Source organism: Herpailurus yagouaroundi, unplaced genomic scaffold, assembly GCF_014898765.1.
Source record: "Herpailurus yagouaroundi ecotype Mexico unplaced genomic scaffold, PumYag 140, whole genome shotgun sequence".
NCBI classification, from domain to species: Eukaryota; Metazoa; Chordata; class Mammalia; order Carnivora; family Felidae; genus Herpailurus; species Herpailurus yagouaroundi.
The window spans coordinates 56,114,466-56,119,060 of record NW_024412395.1 but is presented as its reverse complement, the minus strand read 5'-3'; the positions used below and the strand labels follow the sequence as shown (position 1 = coordinate 56,119,060).

The window sequence follows — 4,595 nt, the reverse complement described above, 5'->3', positions numbered from 1 at the left end:
GAGAATTTGGAAAAACTGGCCCCAAACAAATACTTAGTACTCTAAGATGTAGAAATATTTGCCTATGCGACCAGGCAAACAGGATGGATGGATGCACGGATGGATGGATGGATGGACGGACAGACAGGTAGATATATGGACAGATTGATTAGAAAGAGCTCCTCTGGGGGTGCCTGGGTGGCCCAGTCGGTTAAGCATCCAACTTTGGCTCAGGTCATGATCTCATGGTTTGTGAGTTCAAGCCCCGCATCAGGCTCTGTGCTGACAGCTCAGAACCTGGATCCTGCTTCGGATTCTGTGTCTCCCTCTCTCTCTCCACCCCTCCCCCACTTGCACTGTCTCTCTCTCTCTCTCTCTCTCTCTCTCTCTCAAAGATAAATAGAAATTAAACACACACACACACACACACACACACACACACACACACACAGAAAGAGCTCTTCTGTTTATGACTTCTGTTGCAGAAAGTTGCCAGTTATTCAAAAGGGACATTATCCTGGTTCTTTTTCATTTCAGCCTTTTACCCCTGCATGTTTGCAGATTGCTTAATTACTTCATTGGGCTTTGGAACTCATACATTACAGATACATGATCATCCAAGTCATTACCTGCATATTTTCCCATTAAGAATAATTATAGCTCTTACCACCACTGCCCATGTACTTACGTCCTGCAGGCCTGGGCACACTGAAGTAATCATCTTTTGAAAATGATCTTGATGGGCGAGTGTTGCGTGCACAATCGGTAATGAGCAAGACGAGGTGGGAAGATTTCCATCTCCTCCATTATTGAGTGGTTCAAAAGTCACATTCTTGTTATTTCATCACAGTGCCATGCAGGACGCTGAGGTGGTTTATGTTCTCCAGAAAAGTGAGTTCGCGCTGAATGCGGAGACAAGACCCAGGGGATGCGGGATTGTATCTCCCTCTCTATGGATTATCCTTCTGAGCACGGGCACATCACCCATTTCCTGGCTCAATTTCATTGTCTACAAAATGGGATTTATAAGATGCTTTAAAAACCTCCGATCATCAAATCTGAGATGGGACAGTCTTATAGATGGCAGCATAGCTTTTTATACTGATTAAGAGCCCAAGTTCTGGAATGATGGCTCTTCTACTTTATCAACTCTGTAACCTTGGGCATGTTACTTAACCTCTTGGAGCCTCAGTTTCCACATCTGTAAAGAGGAGATAGTAATAGTCCATGCCCCTTAGAGATTCAGCGCGATCCCACTTGTAAAGCACTTCTCCCAGTTCAAGATACAGGTGAAAGTCCAGGGAATGTTGGCTATGACTATTATCATCAGATCTAAACTGGAAGAGTCTGGGGACTGTTCAACATACCTCAGGCAACACATCTAAATTAAAAACAATAATTGCCTGCCAGATAAGAGTCCGAAGACATTGTGAAGGGGTCACATGTTATTTTAATCAGTAGATCATGAAGGCGTTCAATTTCAAAGGTAGGAGACAGACAAGCTAGCAGATGTTCGAAAAAATGTTAGATTATAGCCAAGAAAAAACTGTTTCAATGACTGGTTGGTAAATACTCTATAACCGGTTTCTTCAAGAGTTAATTATTCTTAAGTTTTTAAAAAATCTTTTTGTTTTATTTTCAATACAGCTAAAAAGCATCCCCTGTTAAGTTTCTTAGATTTTACATAAGCACTGAAAAGCCTCCATTAAATTGCCTATTACCACCTAGAAAAGGTTAATATTTTTGTAAATCATTCCACTAGCCCTCACCCATGGTCTGTCTTACACTCCCCATTTGCAATAAATAACGTTGCTCTGTATACAACCTTCCCTACATATTGTTCTTTGTACTTAGCTGTGTATTAGAAGCAACTTTTTATGCCACTTAATATTCTTTTCATTTTCTTAGTGGCGAGCTGACTCTCTATTCAGTTAACGCAATTTATTTCACCGAGTGTCGTGGCCGGCTGGTTATTTTGGTTTGTCCCCAGCTGTCTGTCAGGAGCAACTATGTAGCCTAAGCCTTCGGATACATTTCTAGAGGTGGGCTGGCTAGACCAGTGAAAATGTACTTTTTTAAAACAGCAAGCATTGTTTGTCAAACTCTCATATTTCTACCTTGATTTGGACACATAGATACACCATCTTTTTGAAGTGTGAACACGGTTCCCCACCACAAACGATGCAGTGGAGTTTCCCACCGCTGGGTAAACTGCAGAGGTCAGCAGCTTACCCGTCGTGCCGTGGGTAAGCCTCACCCTGGGAACACCACCTTCGTGATGACGGTATCTCCCCTGCCGGGGAAATATGCCACGTCCTCATCTCAGCTAGAATTTGGTGCCCCCACTGGAAAAAAAAAAAATGTGTGTGTTTCTTCTGGGACAGACTGTCTCTGAAGCGGGACCTGCTGGCACTAGTCGGTGGTGCTGTAAGAAGCAAATGGCCAAGGGTTCTGAGCACGGTGTCTACCTGGGTCCCGGTGGACTAAACATGTCACATTTATAACCTTCTTAGCCGTGCTTCCCATGAGCGGGGGACAGCATAAACTTGAGTGTCCCGGCCAATATGCCCAACTGAATATGACTGTCGAAGTGTCTGGGGCTCTTGGTTTTCCAGGACACGTTTGTGTCACTGATGTGAGCCGGCTGTTGTTTAAAACTGTCTGTTCAGGAACTTCAACCCCTTTTTTTAAAGGGATTTGAAATAGAAGCTTCTATGTGCACAGCATTTCCCCGGGAGGAGGCGCAAGCAACTGGGGACAAGGTTTGCCTCTGGCCAGGGAGAGGGAAGGGATTGCAACTGGGCAAGAGACATCCTTCACACTGGATCCTTCGCACGGTTTTGCTTTCTTACCGGGTGCGCGTACACAAAAGGGAAATCTTTCAGCCAGAAAGACGAAGCCCAAAAGAGACAACCATGCATGTAGATGTTTCGCGTTGTCAGCTACCGGATTAGGAAAACATAAGCAAAACAAGGTACTTGAATCATTTCACAAAAAGGGTATATATAGTTGTTTATTTAAGAATGCAAGGTCTGGAGCCAGACTGCCTGGGTCCATAACACAGCTCTGTCGCTTACTAGCTCTGTGATCTTAGACAATTACCAACCCCCGCCCCCGCCCCCGTACGTCAGTGTCCTCCTCCATAAAATGGGGTAATTGTACTCCCTACTTCACAGTTACTTGCATTCAGTGAGTAAAAACACAAAAGCCCCCAGAACAGTAACTAGCACACAGCATGTGATCACTGTAGATTAGCTATCATTATTGCTACGGTTGTCGCTATCATTCTTCATTCAAATTTTGCAATGTTATCATTACAACAGCAAAGAGCCCTCCCTACGATTTGTAGGTTTTCAAAAGCAAAGGGCAATTTTACTGCAAGTGTCTAACCGATCTGAAGTTATTTCCAACTATGCAAACAGTCGATGGGAGAGGGAGAGGGGTGCCAAACTTCCCTTTAGTTCGTAGTGGTTCCAGATTTGAGAGCGGGCGCCCACAAGTCTTTGCAAGAGTAGGTGACCCAAATCATCTGGGGAGTTCGGTTTTTGTTTTCTTTGTGCGTCAACGCGATCTTGTTTCTCTCTTCTCTTGAGCATGGGTGGGGTGCAGGGGGGGGAAGAGACGGTGGTTGAACAAACGGCAGAAACTCGAGTTTCAGTACCCATTTAACGCGATTGCCCCTTAACTGTGTAGGCGCAAACATTTTTACATTTTAATTCCAGTATAATTAAGAGACAGGGTTATATTAGTTTCAGGTGTACAACAGAGCGATTCAACCATTCTACGCGTTGCTCAGTGCTCATCACGATAAGTGTGCTCTTCGGGAAGCACATGTTTTGAAATCAGTATTTGCCTAAGGAAACCATTCACGAGATAGGAAGGTGTTAAAGCTTCCTGAAAACATTCTAATCCCACCTACTGTGCATAATGTGCTCAGTCATTGGAAATGTATTGCTGGCAAAGCAGATGATGTGGTGACGGGGACAAGTAGACTCTGCTGTCACACAAGCCTGGATACATTCCTTTGCCCAACATTTTACCGAACGTGATAAACATAGTGCTGTTACTATGCCTGTTTTATGGGTGACCCTTGCTGCCTTATATCAGTGTGGCTCTTCTCGAGCTGCCAGTGTCAGCAGAGTGGGATCTCTCCTCCAGGATTTCAGGGTCAGGCCATCCCAAACTCGGGTCAACATATTTAATTAATGAGAGTACAGCAGATGCTAGTTTTAAGGATTCTATCCTGAGGTCTTAGCCGATTCACTGCTATGCCTCACACACAGTAAGCATTTGCTGAATGAAGCCCCAAATTGAACATGAGGGTGTAACATAGCATTGCCCCCGTGAAGACAAGGCTACCTAGGGGCGCCTGGGTGGCTCAGTCGGTTAGGCCTCTGACTTCGGCTCCGGTCATGATCTCGTGGTTCGTGGGTTTGAGCCCCGCATCGGGCTCTCTGCTGACGGCTGGGAACCTGGAGCCTGCTTCGGACCCTGTGTCTCAGTCTCTCTCTGCCCCTGTCTGCCTTCTCAAAAACAAGCATTTTTTAAAAATCGAAAGGAAAAAAAAGAAAAAAGACAGGACTATCTCAAGTGCTCTGGATCCACCAAATGTTCAG

General features: G+C 44.8%; 1 non-coding gene across 1 annotated transcript; it reads right to left on the bottom strand.

Annotated features, from left to right (window-relative positions):
• Positions 1–2,126: 2,126 nt before the first annotated feature.
• Positions 2,127–2,287, bottom strand: LOC121031182 (U1 spliceosomal RNA). Its single transcript, XR_005790605.1, has one exon. It is a non-coding gene; the product is annotated as a U1 spliceosomal RNA (small nuclear RNA).
• Positions 2,288–4,595: the final 2,308 nt, after the last annotated feature.